An 18,465-nucleotide genomic window follows, 5' to 3' on the forward strand; every position below is an offset into this window, starting at 1 on the left:
TATTTTAGAAAGGCAGTATTATTTGATTTTAAGGGCTCCTGGGTGGCTCAGTTGGTTAAGCATCTGCCTTCAACTCAGGTCATGATTTCAGGATCCTGGGATCGAGGTCCTAGTAGGGCTCCCTGTTCAGCAGGGAGAATCTGCTTCTCCCACTCCCTTGGCTGCTAGCTCTGCTTATGCTCTCTCACTCTCTCACTGTCAAAGAAATAAATAAAATCTTTTAAAAAAGTTAATTAAAATTTAAATTAAAAAAATATAGATTTTGGGGGGCGCCTAGGTGGCTCAGTTGGTTGGGCAACTGCCTTCGGCTCAGGTCATGATCCTGGAGTCCCAGGATCGAGTCCCGCATCGGGCTCCCTGCTTGGCAGGGAGTCTGCTTCTCCCTCTGACCCTCCCCCGTCTCATGCTCTCTCTCTCTTTCTCTCTCAAATAAATAAATATAATCTTTAAAAAATATATATATAGATCTTTAAATGTTTCCCCCAGAAAGGTACTGATATAAAAGCAGATTAAAATATGTAAGACAAAGAAGCATAGAAGAAAGGATGGAAAAGACATAAACCTCCATGTCTTGAGGCCTGAGTTGTCAGAGATTGTGATGCAGAGCTATTCACCAATAAAACAGCACCTAAGATAGGTTGACCACTCAGCTCCTAGGGCTCATCCATAGCACATAACATGCAGCAACTTATCTATTTCTTCAAACAAATCATGCTTTTCACATTTTACCAAGAAGTCAACTAATGCTCAAGAAGATGTTCGTAATATTATCCAAAGGCATGATTATGGTGCTAGCAAGGTTTGGCTCCTGCTCCCTGAGCCAGAGCTCTCCAACACCACACTATTTTGCTCCTCCTAATTTCCCTCTCTTCTTTATGTTCCTGTTGTTCTCTAGTTGGCATTATTACTATAAGGATTAAGCAAAACACCATTAAAAAGAGAACTCAGCGTAGCATGAATTTAGATAATAGGTCACCTCCTGTGTTAGAGTTCTCCTCTATTGTCCACTTGCACAAGACCGTATCAATTTTCCCGTGACCTTCACATTTTCTAAGACGCCATTGTGTGTCTAAATATGAAAATATCGCAGAAATGGCTCAAGTGCTAAAGTGCAAAATAAATGGGGAGATGCCATGGATGAACTTACAGAAGACTTAACTCATGTACAGCGGAGAATAACAAATGCCCATTAGAAACACAAAAAGTGACGGAGCCAAAGAAGTATGGAAAGAATCACATCATCTGAGTTTTGACAAATCATCTTTGGGTAAAAAAGACAGAAATTCCTTTTTGGTTGTGGCACAAAATCGTCCCTTTCATGATGTTCTCCTGAGTTGTCACACAGTGCAGTCATGATCAATACAAATGGAGAGTACTCCTGGTCCCCTTCATCTATGCTCTGACATCAGTAAATTTCTCAGCTCATTTTGTGTTCTAATTGTGGTCAGAGAGTCTTAATAAACACAGTGGTGTTTAGTCAAGAACTCCAAAACCCAGCTGATGAGTGATGATACCATTCCCCAAGCTGTTCCAACATTTCTACCTCTCTCCAGGAACCGTGTTCCACACGTAGGCAAGCTGCATAAAAATCATTCCTGGTTATTTTGGGACTATCCACACATCTATATATATATTTTTTTATTTTATTTATTTATTTGTCAGAGAGAGAGAGAGGGAGAGAGAGCAAGCACAGGCAGACAGAATGGCAGGCAGAGGCAGAGGGAGAAGCAGGCTCCCTGATGAGCAAGGAGCCCGATGTGGGACTCGATCCCAGGACGCTGGGATCATGACCTGAGCCGAAGGCAGCTGCTTAACCAACTGAGCCACCCAGGCGTCCCCACACATCTATATTTTTACTCTCATCCTCTAGATAAAGTCAGTTATATCAGCTTATTCCATTATGTGGTTAAATTTCAAAATAGTTGATTCTACTTGCAGTGTACTGGGATCTAGGAATGAATGAATTATAATATATCACAATCCCAAGCAACTGCTGACACATGACATAAGGAAGGGGTCCAGGGAGCCATAATAGTGATAAGTCAAAAACCTTTCAATCGTGCCAGGACCAGCACCCTAATGGGTTGCTTAAATAAGCTCAGGGATGGAGGTTAGGGTTCTTTGATATGTGAATTCCAATCTATTCATTCTTGCATTTTAACAGTAGTGCTTCAACTGAAGGTGTCTTAGAACTGTCCTCACTCTAAAAGTACATAAAAATTAATACGCACATTTAATCAAGAGTTGAAAGATTATAATAAGTGGACACTTAAAGAAGAAAAACAGTTATCAATTTGAAAGATACTCTCTTATTGGGTGGAACGCACTATTCATGCCATTTCTTGTAAAAATAACAAAAAAAATTAAACTTGATACACCTGTTATCACAGTAAAAATAGTATGTCTGCCCCCTTTGCCCCACCTCAGTATTTAAAAGATACACTCATCACCCTGCCTCCCACTATCCTCTCAGTTGTGAAGTCAAATGAACTGGAATAACCTGTTTAAAGGTTGCCTCTGACCCAATGAGTGTTCTCTCCCCATGTGACTCTATAGCATTTTGCACATTTGTAGAGCACACATGCCCTGTGGGTGTCTGTCTTATGCAAAGAATTCTGAACAGAACCTGTGGTTTTTGCCCCCCAGCTTTGTACCTTCAGCACCCAATATGGAGCTTGGATCCTGGTGCCCCCTTCCTCACTGGGAAATCCTGAAGGACAGAACAAAGAGCACATTCCTTATGTGAATATGTGAATCAACAAAAGACTATCTTCTTCTTTTTTATTATTTTTAAAGATTTTATTTATTTATTTCAGAGAGAGAATAAGAGACAGCAACATGAGCAGGGTGAGGCACAGAGGGAGAAGCAGTCTCTCTGCGGAGCACAGAGCCCATGCGGGACTCTATCCCCAGGTCGGGGGATCATGACCTGAGCCAAAGGCAAATGAGCCACGCAGGTGCCCCAAGAGTATCTTCTTCAGAGGAAGAAGAAGAGTCGTTCTGTAAGAAAGACAGACATTGAAGATGTCTGCAGTAATGCTCCATTTAGAATTCAGGTTCATGCCACTTTAACTCTGAATCCGCTTTGAAAAGGTAGCAACCCTGGCGGGTGTTTCAGTGGTAACACTGACTCCTTTCTGTACACTTTTGAGCTCTGAAGAACTGATTTCAGAAAGCTTGCTTTCTGCTGGAAGCTCGTCCCAGGGGTGGAAGTGGAGTGTTTCCTGTGGTCCCTGCCGCACTCATTCTCTTACCCTGTGGCCCTTACACTAACATCCCGCCGGCGAGGCCAGCAGTGCGGGACACCCCACAATGTCCAGAGCCCATCAGACCGAGCTGGCGTATGGAAACCATGAGCTGGCCCATTAGGCAGGTAGGCGTGGGGAACAGGTGTGCTGGAGGAATGAGTGGCAGGAGGCAGGAAGAGAATTGGTGTTATGAGGCTCGGGATCGTGTCTATTATGTTCACTTTGCACAGGAAGCAATAACTAAGAATGCTTTCAAAACCCCAAACAGAAGGGAAGCTTATTTTTACTCATGTGAGGGTCCATGTTATGTTAGATGCTTCTGGTCCGTAGTGGCTTCCCTCAAGCTATGGTTGGGGGACCCATGATCCTTCCTCTGTGAGTTTTACCGTCCCCTAGGGCCTTGTGGTTTTGCCATCCCCCAGGGGGAAAGGGCGGGTGCATGGGGGAAATCTACGCCTCTTAAAGCCTGAGCTTGAAACCGTGGCTTCTCTTCAGATGCCATTGGTGGAGATGAGTCACATGACCTCCCTTCCCTGCAAGGGATGCTGGGAAGTGGGTGGAGCCACATGTGTAGGAACACTAGGAGGCAGGTTTTCAATGACCAGCTACAGGTACAAGCCGAAAGACGTGAGTCGGTGCCAGACAAAGGACTTGTGCCAAGCAGCACAGTTACAGGAGGAGACAAAATTTTTTTCTTTTAAGATTTATTTATTTACTTGACAGAGAGAGAGGCAGAGAGACAGGCAGAGAGAGAGGGGCAAGCAAGCTCCCTGCTGAGCAGAGAGCCCGATGTGGGGCTTGATCCCAGGACCCTGAGACCATGACCCTCGCTGAAGGCAGAGGCTTAACCCACTGAGCCACCCAGGTGCCCCAGGAGGCGACAGATTTGACAGAAATAATATTAATAGATTTATTCCATAAATGGATGGTCATTTATAAATAGGTCTATTTTGTAAATTTCATAAATCTATTGGTGCAATCTGCACCCTTCCTCCATTTGTGAACTAGAATTGAGAAAACAGAGACCAGCGTCCTATGTAAACATGAATTCTTTGCACGGTCCTCTCAGTAGAATGCTGTGAAGTGAAACGCTAACTTCCCAAGTGATGCTTAGTTCCTTAATCCTTGATTTCAATGATCCTTTCTCTCCAAACGAAGATTTCCCAAGAACCACTTCATTTAGAAGCTCTCTAAGTTACAGAAATATTAGCAGTTGCCTTTGGTCTTCTCATGGGTCCCTGCAGCAATAGTATCATTGGAAAGGAACCTAATCTCTCTAAAAGTAGAAAGGGAAAGTGCTGGATTCTGAAACGTTCTCTCCCTTTCTTTCAGGCTGGAGAGGAACATTTTCACTCAAAGAACAGCTCCACTTGCCTTATTACATCTCCCACATACCATGTGAGCAGCACAGAGGGCTCAATCACCTTTTCCCCAGAGGCTGACAACAATTAAAAACTAGCTGCCACTGGACAGTATTTACAGATCTTTACAAAACACACAAATTGATGCTTTTCACTGAGATGGGCAATGCATGCCACACATACCATGGGTCTCAATATAACTGTCCTCTTCGACATCTCCCTGCTTTGAAACGAGCAAGACTGTTAATAGGAGTAATGCCTTCAATGCCATTGTCAGCTTCACTTTTTCACAGTTTTTTCTGTTTTCCTTCCAGCCACCACCAGTCAGCTAGATCTCTTGATCAGCTTGGTAGAAGTTTGGGAATATGTGATGTTTGGGGAGAGAGAATATCATTTGCAAAAAAAAAAAAAAAAGCCTGGGAGGAAAGAGAGGCTTCTATGCCTTGCCATTTGCAAACATTTTCCTGCTCTCTCTTTTTTGGATAAATTCCCTTCCCTCATCTCACCACCCCCACTTCCCGCACCCCATCACTGGAACATCGCATCAGATACTTAAAAATGTTTTGTCTCGATGCCACCTGATTTTATCTTTTCTATATCTGTTGTCTAACTGATCTGATATTTCAAGGCAACGAATAGAAAATGGCTTTGTTATTGAACTGGGAACAAAAGATACAGTGGAGCATATTAAAATGTTCAGAAACTACTAAACTGAAATCTGTTTACTAAGCCACCAGCTGTCACTTCCTCTTCTGGCCACCATGCACCACCTATCTGCAAGTGCTTCCTCGCTCTTATTGTCCTTCCTTTTCTATCTGCTCTGATGTCTTTTTTTTATTTATTTAAAGGTCTACCAAAAAGAGATTGCTATTTAATCATACTGTACATTTGCTTTAATTAACAACTAAATTCAATATGCTCCCTTTGAAGCTGACTTTAGAATGGACGTTTGTAAAGGAATGGTGCACTATGCAGTCGACTTGGCAGCCAAACTAGAGTTAAACTCAACATCCGGTTTGAATTTGTAGTCCAGCTGATGACAACAGACATCGTCAATATGGAACTGAGAATATTGATGAGTAACCAAAGAGTTCAATCATGAATTTAAAATAGTTAAAAATCGACCCTGCAATTGCACTGCTGGGTATTTACCCTAAAAATACAAACGTAGTGATCTGAAAGGGCACGTGCACCCAAATGTTTAGAGCAGCAATGTCTACAATAGCCAAACTATGGAAAGAACCTAGATGTCCATCTACAGACGAATGGATAAAGAAGATGTGGTATATATACACAATGGAATACTATGCAGCCATCAAAAGAAATGAAATCTTGCCATTTGCGACGACATGGATGGAACTAGAGGGTATCATGCTTAGCGAAATAAGTCAATCGGAGAAAGACAACTATCATATGATCTCCCTGATATGAGGGAGAGGAGATGCAACATGGGGGGTTAAGGGGGTAGGAGAAGAGTAAATGAAACAAGATGGGATTGGGAGGGAGACAAATCATAAGTGACTCTTAATCTCACAAAACAAACTGAGGGTTGATGGGGGGAGGGGGGTTGGGAGAGGGGGAGTGGGGTTATGGATATTGGGGAGGGTATGTGCTATGGTGAGTGCTGTGAAGTGTGTAAACCTGGCGATTCGCAGACCTGTACCCCTGGGGATAAAAATATATGTTTATAAAATAGTTAAAAATCAGGGTTTGGAGTTAGAAGTTCAGTTCCAAATTGTAAGTAGCTATTTCTGGCATGTTAGAATTCTTTTCTCTTGTTAAGAAAATGTTAAAGTTGAGGTTTCTCAGGAGACAAAAACGTGCTTTTAGGAAATCACTGCTAGTCCTCATAAGCCCCACCAGCACCCTGTCACCACCACTTCAATGTCACCAACACCTGATATCCTTTTTGGTATAATCAGGAGAGGAGCCAATGGGCCATGGAGACCAGACTCCCTATTCTCCCCCCTCTCAGGGCCTGGAAGCGAACGGCGCTTTGTATATTTCTCTGTCTGCAGAAGGAAGCCTAGGGTCTGCGGTGGGGCAGCTCGCTGAGTCCATATTGAACTGAGTCCATATTGCACTCACAATAGGGACAAAGAGAAGCATGCTTGTCTCCAAAACTACAAGCTTGTTTCCTCCAGGACCACTAGGCTCTGTCCTATTCACTGTGCGTGTGGGATTCCTATTAAAATCCTGTTTTCTGAAAGCAATAAGGTCTCAGCATTGGGATGCAGATATCCAACCTTGGGAACCCCTGAGCTCCCGTGGTTAGGTATGTGCCCTGCGTCACCCACCAGCAAGCAAATCGACACTATTGGCAAAGAAGAGAGACGTGCAAACTTGATGCAGCATTAATCAAACCTGAAATGTTATTTTTAAGGTGTCACGAAATCCACATTGACTGACTGGTCCTTTTAATCTTAATTTTGAACAGTTGCTACTCCAATTAAATTCTACCACCTAGCATTTTCAAACAGCTCCTGGTTGTTTCCACAAACTCTGTTAATGGACAGCTGTTTCTGACAGCCCCCTGATTTGCCAGTGCTGTGTCGGCTGCCAGAGCAGGAGGCCTCTTTCTGTATTCCGCTGCTGGCACCGGGGGATATGCAAATGAACACATGAATCAGTTGTCACCACCACAGACATAGTGCGGGGAGATGATCAGAATGTGGGGGAGCTTAGTTGGCTGCAAGTGAAGGGGGGGAGGACAAAAAAAAAAAAAAGCAGAGATTTCTTGAAGTGAGTTTTCTTTTTCTTTCTTTTTTTTTTTTTTCCTCTTCTTTTTTTCAAGTGTCTCTAGTTTATTTTCACTTTGTGGCATTCATTAGATTTCAGTTCAGGAAAGTGCAATCTGTTCCTCGCCAATCACCAACAGAAACCTGAAAGTTTGGGAATGATAGAAACATTTCAGGTAAACACTGTTAGAACTTCAGTAATACAAGCAGAATATTATATACACTTCTGGGTTATGAATATTTTTCCATTCAAGAAGGCAGGGAGGGGGGACACAAAACTTCTCTTTCCCATAAGAACATACTTAAGAAAATTTTGATAGGAGGGGCACCTGGGTGGCTCAGTGGGTTAAGCATCTGCCTTCAGCTCAGGTCATAATCTGAGAGTCCTGGGATCGAGCCCCACATCCGGCTCCTTGCTCAACAGGGACTCTGCTTCTCCCTCTCCCTTTGTCCCTCCCCCTGCTTGTATTTTCTCTCTCTCTCTCTCTCTCTCAAATAAAAAAATAAAATCAGAAAGAAAGAAAGAAAGAATTTTGCTTGGAGTCCAAAGCTAGGTTGTGAGTGTTCTTAATTATTTCTAATAAGGAATTCTCTGAGTTGCTTCATGAGTTGGGTCAAATGCTTTTATACACAAGAATTACTTCAGTAGGTAATGGGGCAGCACCAGTCCCATAGCTGCTCCTGTGCAGTGCTTGGACCTTCCTGATTTACCAAATATTGGAGAGATGCCTTTGTCATTTCCTTCTGCAGGGTTCAGTAAGGGAATTAGAACCATTATGAGCAATTTAGGATAAGAAAATATCACAGGGATTGGACCTTACAGAATTGTGGAACCTGGTGATGAGCACGGAGTTCAAGGTGGGTCAGCAGAGCCAGTAGTTGGAAAAAAAGGAGGGGAGAGCAAAGGCCAGTTGAAATTGATGAGGACAAACTGGAACCCACGAGGACAAAGGAGTATCCATGAGGACAAATCGATTCCGTTCCAGTGTTTCACTAACTGCAGCCTGTGCAACACGAGTGACCTGCGGAAGGAGCTGATACCCTTGGCCACATATTGTTACATGGACTTGACTTAAGACTTGCAGAACCTGAAGGAAGAAGGACAGTGAATGTTTGAGTGGATGGATCCTACTGCTGTCTCGAGCTGGGCAGGTGAGCCAGCAGGGCAGGGACAGCATGCACAAACCACGGTGGTATCTAAAGTCCCAACCCAACTTTCTGAGCACAGTGATGACTGTTCACTTAACCTTCCCAATCCTGACAAATTGCTCTGTAGCCAACCTGAATGCAAACCATCGCCAGAAGGCAATTCTGAGAATCTTATTTCCAGCTCTGCTAGGTTGACCCATGGAAAACCATCACAGCTCTATACCCAGTCCCACTCTGCCTTGAGAATACACTGTGATGCATCATTCACACTGGTTCTATCAGGGCTGATGCCAGATACCTTAGCTGGAGGATGGAGGAAGAGGAGAGGAAGAGCTAAAGTTAGGGGTGGAGCCAAGTGGTTAAATTTCAGGAGACACTGGAGAGAAGTTGGTTGGAAAATGGGCAGGTGTTTTGGGGGTGAGGGAGCAAATCCATATCAAGTACTGATTTTATTCAAATAGTGTTAGAAGTCCTACACTGTGGGCTTGCTATTCGGGGCTGCACAGATACAAAGAATAAGGATAAAATATTATGATCTCAATCATACCCAGCTACCAAATATTATTGGGGACTCTTTTTGCCTTCGATCTAAAAAGATATGAATTTAAACTCCACTTATAAGCTGATTACACATTACTCTGTCCAAGTTGATTGAAAATTGCAGATGTTTGAGAATGTCTTGATACATGAAGGAAACTTACACATGAAATTACCAAGAGAGCAATAGCCAGAAGAAATCCTATACAGTCATTAGAGTTAATTCAAAACACTTCTAGGTCTCATGTTATTACTCATTACCAGGAAATAGTTTCCTTAAATCAAAAATGAGTTTAGAGTCCATAGCAGTTACTTACGACTTTTTTTTTACTTATGATTTCATATCAAAACACCCAAATTTAAAAGTATTCTATTACACAATTAATTGAAAGATAACTGACTTAGTGGCTTTCTGAAAGCAGATATGCACACAAACACACACACAGAGATACTAAATGAGCAATTCTCTGCCCACTAGAGCCATCCCTTCACCTAATAAATCTGGTGCTCCTGACCTGTTCCCATGTGTTTATAGACATCTCTATATACTTACAGATAATACGTATGTGCTTGTGTATTTTTTATAGAGGAGAATTATGTTGTCCTTGTCCATTAGCAATTGTCTGAACATATTTCCATATCAGTAAGAATATAAATATCTCATTCTTGATATGCATTTCACTTTGTCTCTTTACCATAATCTAACCATCTCTTAATTGATGGGGCTTTAGGTTACCCTTCTCCCCCTTTTAAAAGATAACATGCTCTCCTAGAAGCTGGTGCCATCTCGTTTTTGTTGGTCTTTCACAACTAAGTGCAGTGGGTTCCAGGGCAGGAGGAAGAAGCTCTGTCCTTTTACTCACCTGAAAGCCATTGAGAACAATAACTCACACACTTTCTCATGACACAAGTGTTTGTCTCTGTCTCCTTCCTCAGAGCAAGATGATACCACATATGCCAAGTTCTGCCTTCCCAGTCTCCATCCATTGCTGAGTCCACTGTACCTGAAGAAGCAGAACATTGTACTCAGCTTTATATGGCATTGTCAAAACAGATTCCCCAGTTTCCAAAACATATTGGGAATTTGGTTCATGGCCATAATGAAATTTTCAGAAATAGCTAATTACCTAAATAGCTTGGTGTGGATCTAATAATTAATATAGTTCCACAATGAAGAACACTCAGCTCTACATTTATAAAAATGCTATTCTGGGGGTGCCTGCATGGCTTAATTTGGCTCAGGCCATGATCCCAGGGTCTTGGGATGGAGCCCCACATACGGCTCCCTGCCCAGTGAGGAGTCTGCTTCTCACCCCACCCCTCGTGTTCTCTCTCTATATGTAAATAAATAAAAATCTTAAAAACAATGCTATTCTGTATTTCTCATGTCTACATTCCTTACATGAGTCTCTCTTTACACTACAGGGTCCATATTTCCTAGCCAGAATAGCCTTTCCTGAGAAGCATCTTGTAGAACAAGATTAAAGCAGACATTTTGCCACCATCAGTCAAAGTGTCTCTTGTCTGAACTGATTGTGTAGGTTTGCACTTACTCTCTTTTTTGTCAATTAGCAATCAATGCTAATGGCAGAATCATTTGTTTCTCATCAGCAAGTCTTCCTTCAGCTTTAGCACTTTATTGTGTCCTGGTCATGTTCTTTGTAAGAGGCTTGAGAAATCAGAACTTGGGATCAATAGGTTGCTTAGCATAACTCAGCCCACCAACCAAGTCAGTTCTCTCTGGAAAGCTGGAGATCTTAGGTCAGATCATCATTCCCTCCATTCTGTTACTGAAGGCCACTATTCTCTTAGAAACTTTGTTTCTTATCAGGACCAATGGACTATTGAATGTAAAAATATGGTAACCGGGGGTGTGGGGGTAGCTCAGTCTTTAGGCATCTGCCTTCAGCTCAGGTCATGATCCCAGGGTTCTGGGATCCAACCCCAGATCAGCTCCCTGCTCTGCAGAAAACCTGTTTCTCCCTCTCCCACTCCCTCTGCTTGTCTTCCCTTTCTGCCGGTCTCTCTGTCAAGTAAGTAAAACCTTAAAAATATATATATGGTAGCCAACCAAGTATTGCCTGCAGACCTCGTATAAAAACAAGCCTACCAAATCTCAAGAATATAGCTTTGATCAGAGTGACTTTTTCTGACTCCTTATCCTTATCTCATATTTTCTTAACTTCCTGTAACTCTGGAAAAATAGCATGCGATCACATCAGTGTTGTTATTGTTTGTTTGCCTCTCATCAGTTTACAGTAAACTGATGGCTTAGCATGTGTGTTCTAGACAGTGATAAAAGAAAACAAACAAAAAAAAAAGAAGGAGGAAGAGAGAGAAGAAAAAGAAGAAGAAAGGAAGGAAAAAACACTTTTGAGGGGTGCTTGGATGGCTCAGTTGGCTGCATGTCAGACTCTTGATCTTGGCTCAGGTCACAATCTCAGGGTCCTGAGATCAAGCCCCACCTCAGGTTGCTTGCTCAGAGCAGAGTCTGCTTGAGATCCTCTCCCTTTGCCCCTCCCCCTGCTCATGCTTGCTCTCTCTCTCTCTCTCTCAAATAAATAAATCTAAAAAAAAAAAAAGAAAGAAAGAAAGGAAGGAAGGAAGAAAAAACACTTTCGAGACAATATGCTATGGAAAGCTAAAACTTGAATAAGATCAAATGAGATAATTATGTATTTGAGTATACTAATCACTCCAACAATATGCAAGCTATTAATATTATATCCTGTTTGTCAAATAAAATGGTTGTGCAGAAGACCTAGGCATGACTTGAGATATACTGTATGGTTTGTAATATTTAAAAATAGGAGCATTTCATCAATTCACCTCCTGTGTCCTTGAAGGGAACTGTTGGGCATGGCTGATCTTTGGCAAGAAGGCTCAGATTGATCCAACTACAGAGGCATCTTCTTAATCTAGCACCTAATTTGGTGCCTGTACCTAATAGACTTTCAGTAAATATTTAGGAAGAAGGGCTTAAGTCAGTGAATTCTTAGGTCAAGGCTTATATTTTCTGCCCACTGTTATTAACAGTATGCACAACTAATCATAATAAAAGAAAAAGTTATAGAAATAAAAAAGTAGAGATACTTAAAATCCTAAAACATTAATATATTAAAGAGAATCAGAAGTGGGTAAGAAATGGCACATTGCTCACACGATTTTAGCATGAGTAGACAGTCAAGGGATGTAACACTGAGGGAGACTAGACAAGCCCAAAAGGACTGGATGGTACAGAACATTGCAAACTTTACATCATGGCCCTTGAATTTATTGACATTTTATTATTTTAGCTTACCTTTTTCTTTTTAGACTATTTGCTTTATTTGATAATCCTGTGGCTTTTTCCATTTTTCTTTTAATGTCCTTTAAAATATCAGCATGTTATATAACAGTGAATCAAGCATCACTTTATCTTCCTATGTGCCATCTACCTCAGGACAAGAAACATAGCAGACACTCAGAAAACATGAGTTTGTTTATGAATAAATGGTTAGCAAATATTATTGGCTAATTTGTATAAAAAGTTGGTGTTTGCAGAGCAATGATTAAAAAATAATCCAATCGATAACATCTGGTTATTCACACAGGATTGTGTACATGTCACATGTTGCTTTCCCATAATTAATGTGTTTTGCATAATGAATTAGAGTGTTATAAATATACCTTTATTTCTTGGTGATTTGGAAGGACATGCCACAATAATGTCATTTTCCGTGAATGTAAAGGAAAAAAGCACCTGGCTTTTGGGAGCTTAACTTGGGGGGGGGCATTTTCCATGTTTTTATTCCATTTCTATTATTTCCATTTGAAATAACTGATGTTATTCCTATGTTTCTCAAAAAGAAATTTGGAAAAAGCCTAAGAACTTGATAAATAGTGATCACAATGAAAAACACTGTATTTTCTAAACCTTCAGAGGCTCCCTGCATCCATTCTGTTCTTCTTTATGAGATAGAAAATAAGACAGCAAGTCCTAGATAGACCCCTGGTCCGTGAGAATCTTTCAAAGCACAATGAAAGGGAAACCTGGGTGGCTCAGTGAGTGAAGTGTCTGCCTTCAGCTCAGGTCATGATCCTAGGACCTTGGGATGGAGCCCAACCTTGAGCTCCCTGCTCTGCAAGGAGTCTGTTTCTCCCTCTCCCTCTTCTGCCCCTTCTGCTTGTACTCTCTCTCTCTCATTCTGAAAAATAAATAAAATCTTTTAAAAACAGAACAACACACACACACACACACACACACACACACACAGAGGACAAAAAACAAACAAATGAAAAAAAGCACAATGAAACACTCCAACCAGTAGTGACCTAGAGGGGACCAGAGAGACCAAAGAGGGAAGAAGGATCAGTTATCAATGGCGGTTTCCCTTAATACCCCCACATACCTCCTTCTGGTCTTTGATTAAATACTCTGAAATGTATTTCTCCAAGACACAAATGGGGATGATAATTTCTCCTTAGAATTGTGTGAAGATTAAATGAAATAATATTTTATAGCAATGAATTAGTAGCATGATATCAGGTGTATTAAATCATAAATGATGCTTGTTCCCCTTATTATAAATACATCAAATATTAAAACAAAAATTTTTCCTATGTTTTTTTGAAGCTGTGTGGGCAAAGTAGAATGGTTAATGAATGTAGCTGTAGGCCAAGCCTGGTATTCATTGACGGAAACCCAAAGCAGAAGAGTTAACTGCCAATCTTTCACAAGCAAAATGGTCCAAAGGTGACAGAAAGCAAGCCGTAACCTGTTATGAAAACATCTCTTATTTTACCTGGTCATTTTTTAGATTTAAAAAATGTGAAGAGGGGCACCTGGGTGGCTCAGTTGCTTAAGCACCTGCTTTCGACTCAGGTCATGATCCCAGAGTCCTGGAATTGAGTCCCTCATCAGGCTCCCCGCTCAGCGGGGAGTCTGCTTCTCCCTCTGCCTGCTGCTCCCCCTGCTTGTGCACTTGCTCTCTTTCTCTGTCAAATACATAAATAAAATCTTTAAAAAAATTTTTAAATAAAAATTAAAAATGAGACAAGAAGCATTAGGTGTTTTGCCGAAGTTCTTTTAATATTCATTTCAGTTAGGGTGAAATTATTCTTTTTCCAGAACCTGAAATCAGAAAGTTTGATTAAACTCCCCAAAACACAAATGAAGAAAGTAGGGTGTTGATTGTTATCTTGCACTTTATGTGGGCTCCTGTTCTCTTTCTCTAGATGAGAAAACTGAGGCTCAGGGCACGTAGGCAAGGACTGGGAGGAATAAGGATTGGCCTTTGAGTCAGACAGCCCTGTGTTTCCAATCCTGCCTCTGTCCTTTGCTGGCAGTGTGAGTTCTGACAAAAACAATTAACCTCTCTAAACCTCCAGAGATTCTAAACAGTATATTTTTAATTGGCTTGTTTAGTGTTGCCTAAAATATATCCCTTTGGAACACTTGTTCCATCAGATGTTTAAAAGTGTTAAATAAAAAAAAAAATTGTTTCAGTGGTCCAGCAAGTCTTAGAAAAGCTGGTTTAAAACAAAGTTAAGCAAGCTCCTATATTGCAAAACCCTCAGAGCCTCTGAAATGCTAATTGCCTCAAAATCTCTGGGGAAGAGAGAGTGACAGGAAGCATCAATGTTTCACAGGAAATAGTTTCCAAAGTCCAATTCTTTGTGTTCCTTTCCATTGTATTATGTCTTTAGGTTGCTAAAAGTTCTTCATTTAAACATCGTATCAAGTTTTTCACATAAATATGAAACAGATCCAGACAGAATATTCTGCCCTGAAAAGTTTCCCACCTGTCCCTCCCCAGGCATCCCTCCCACCCCCAGAAGAAGGCACTGCTATTCTGAGGGCTATCACCTTGGATTAGTCTTGTCTCCTCAAGAACCCCATGTAAAGGAAATCACAGAGAGTGTGCTTCTGTATGCCTGGCTAGCTTAGCGCCATGTTTGTTGTTTATTTTACTATTGTTATCATTCCTGGTTTTTTTAATAGCTTTATTGAGAGGCATAATTAACACACAACAAATTACACACATTGGAAGTGTACCAATGTATAAGTGTTGTTATATACATACAGCTGTGAAATGATAAAATGATCACCTGTGATATGTGAAATGATCACCACAATGAAAACAAGGAACCTGATCATTAGCCAAGAGATCCCTTCAGCCCTTTGCCAATCTATGTGACCTCTGATCTGCATTCTTACACTGTAGATTGGTTTGCAGTTTCTAGAGTTTTATATAAATTAAAGGAAACAAAAGGCATTCTTCTTGGGTTTCTTTCATTCAGCAAAATTATTTTGAGAGTCATCCATGTCATTGCATGTAACTGTAGCCCATTCCTTTCTATTGCTGTGTAGTCTTCTATTGTAAGGATATATCACCTTTTTAAATATCTGCACTACTAATGTACTTTTGAGTTGTTTCCAATTATTGGCTATAACAAATAATGGGGGTATGAACATCGATGTAAAAGTATTGGAATGAATGATGCCTTCATTACGCTTCAGTTATACCAAGAGGAGTTTGGCTGAATCATAAGGTAAAATATATGGTGTTTTAGTTTTTTAAAAAAAGTTCTGATGTGACTTTCCAAGTATTTTTAACATTTTACATTCCCATTGATGGCATAGAGAGTTCTAGTTGCTACACATCATCTCCAAGATACACACCATCTCCAAGTCTTTTGGAAAAGCAGAAGCTTTGAATTTTGATGAAGTTCAATTTATCGGTTTAGTTTTTTATACATTATGCTTTTGATGCCATAGCTAAGAAAACTTTGCCTAACTCTGGTTCATAAAGATTTTTCCAATATTCTGGGAATTTCATAGTACTAGTTTCTACATTTAAGTGTATGACCCATCTTGAGTTGAGTTTTTATATAGCATGAGGTATGAAGAGGATTTCAATTTTTGTTTATGGGTATTCAAATATTCTAGTACCATTTATTTTTATTTTTTAAATATTTTATTTACTTATTTGAGATAGAGAAGAGAGAGAGTGCAAGCAGCGGGAGGGGCAAAGGGATAAGCAGACTTCCTGCTGAGACAGGAGCCCAACATGGGGCCTGATCCCAGGACCCTGAGATCTTGACCTGCGCCAAAGTTAGACACTTAATTGTGCCACCCAGGTGTCCCTAGTACCATTTATTAATAACTATTCTTTCTACACTAAATGACCTTGTAAAAACTCAGTTGTCTATATTGTAGGGGGAATCTTTCTGTATTCTATTCCATTGACTTATTTGAACATATTTATGCAAATAAGATGCAAAAAAAGACACTGTTTGTTGCTATGACTTTATAACTTTTGAAATCAGGTACTATTAGTTCTCCACTTTTGTTCTTCTTCAAATTGTTTTTGAATCTTCCACACCCTTTAAATTTTTATATAAATTTTAGAATCATCTTGACAAATTCTACAAAAATCCTTTTAAATGGAGGGTGAGATGCTACTGAATCTATCGATTCATTTGGAGAATATTAACACCTTAAAAATACTGAGTTTCCCAACATACAATATATCTCTCCATTTACTTATGTTTTCATTAATTTATCTCAGCCACTTGTTTGAATCTTCATTATATAGATTTTGTACAACTTTTATCAGATTTATACCTATTTCATATTTTATGCTATTACAAATGGTATTTTCCTTATTTCAACTTCTGATTTTTCTTACTAGCATATAAGACACTTGATTTCTATACATTCTACAATCTTTCTAAGCTCATTTATCTTTCTTTTTTTAAAAAAAATTTATTTATTTATTTGACAGACAGAGATCACAAGTAGGCAGAGAGGCAAGCAGAGAGAGAGGAGGAAGCAGGCTCCCTGCTGAGCAGAGAGCCCGATGCGGGACTCGATCCCAGGACCCTGGGATCATGACCTGAGCTGAAGGCAGAGGCTTTAACCCACTGAGCCACCCAGGCACCCCTTCATTTGTCTTTCTAGTAGATTCCACTGAATTTTACATATAAGTGATAATGTCTTCTGTGAATAAAGACAGCTCCATTCTCCACTTTTTAATCTGGAAAAGAAATGAACTACTATTACAACAACATGGATGAATCTCAAAATAATTTCACAGAGCGAAAGAAGATGGACAAAAAAAAAATAAAAAATAAAAACATAAAAATAGGGGCGCCTGGGTGGCTCAGTGGGTTAAGCCGCTGCCTTCAGCTCAGGTCATGATCTCAGGGTCCTGGGATCGAGTCCCACATCGGGCTCTCTGCTCAGCAGGAAGCCTGCTTCCCTCTCTCTCTCTCTCTGCCTGCCTCTCCGTCTACTTGTGATCTCTCTCTGTCAAATAAACAAATAAAATCTTTAAAAAAGAAAAAAAAAACATAAAAATAAAAACCCAGCATGTACTGTATTACTCCATGTATATAAAATACAAGAAAATAAGAAAATGCAAACTTATCTATAGAAAACAGATCATTGGTTGTCTGGGCCCAGAGAGTAGAGGGGTGGAAAGGGATAGGACAGAGGAATTGAGAAGGACACGAGGAAATTTTGGGTGAGGATGACATTTATTGTAGTCCTGGCTCCACAAGTGCATGCATATGGCAAAACTTACCAAATTTGAATGATTTAAATATGTGCTATTTCTTATATGCCAATTAGATCTTCCTTTTTTGTAAGACAAAACAATCATTATTAGAGCACAGAAAATTTGTGTTTTTCTTTCCAGGCACTTAGAACACTACCAGTATGGGCCCCCCTGTACTTAAACCAAATCTCCCATTTGGCTTGAATACAATCAGAGATTAACTGAATTCTGTGTTAAAGGTACATGTTTGCAAACTTGCTTTTATAAACACTCACAGTAAGGATGCCTGGGGAGCTCAGTCCGTTGGGTGTCTGCCTTTGGCTCAGGTCATGATCTTGAGGTCCTGGGATAGAGCCCCATGTTGGGCTCCCTGCTCAGTGGAGAGTCTACTTCTCCCTCTGCCTCTGCCCCTTCTCCCCACTCCCAGCTAGCACTCTCTATATATCTCACTCTGGCTCTTTATCTCATATAAATAAAATCTTAAAAACAAAAACATAAACAGTCACAGGAGAGAGTTTTCCTGTTGCCACTCAGATACAGAGTGCAAGCTGACAGATGCTATCCACCACTTCGAGGTCCCAGGTTTATCTCTCTATTCCCTGCCCCTTCCCCTGTTCCTAACCCTTATTCCCCAGTCACTGGCTTTGCAAAGCCAAGGATGCTTTATGTGTCTGTATTGCTAAGATCACTACTGGTAATGAAGCTCAGTGACCGTGAGAACTCCTTATTCAACCAAGCATGTTTTGCTGTCCCTTTGGTTTGTTTTTCCTCCTACCTTTTATTGGTGAGTTACAAGATGAGCTATCATAAATATCTGACCATCTGTTCTCACCTTTTGAATAACACTTGACTTCAAGGCCTCAACCACTAAGGTAGAAAGAAAACATGG

This window comes from Lutra lutra, chromosome 7 (genome assembly GCF_902655055.1).
Source record: "Lutra lutra chromosome 7, mLutLut1.2, whole genome shotgun sequence".
Taxonomy (NCBI): Eukaryota; Metazoa; Chordata; class Mammalia; order Carnivora; family Mustelidae; genus Lutra; species Lutra lutra.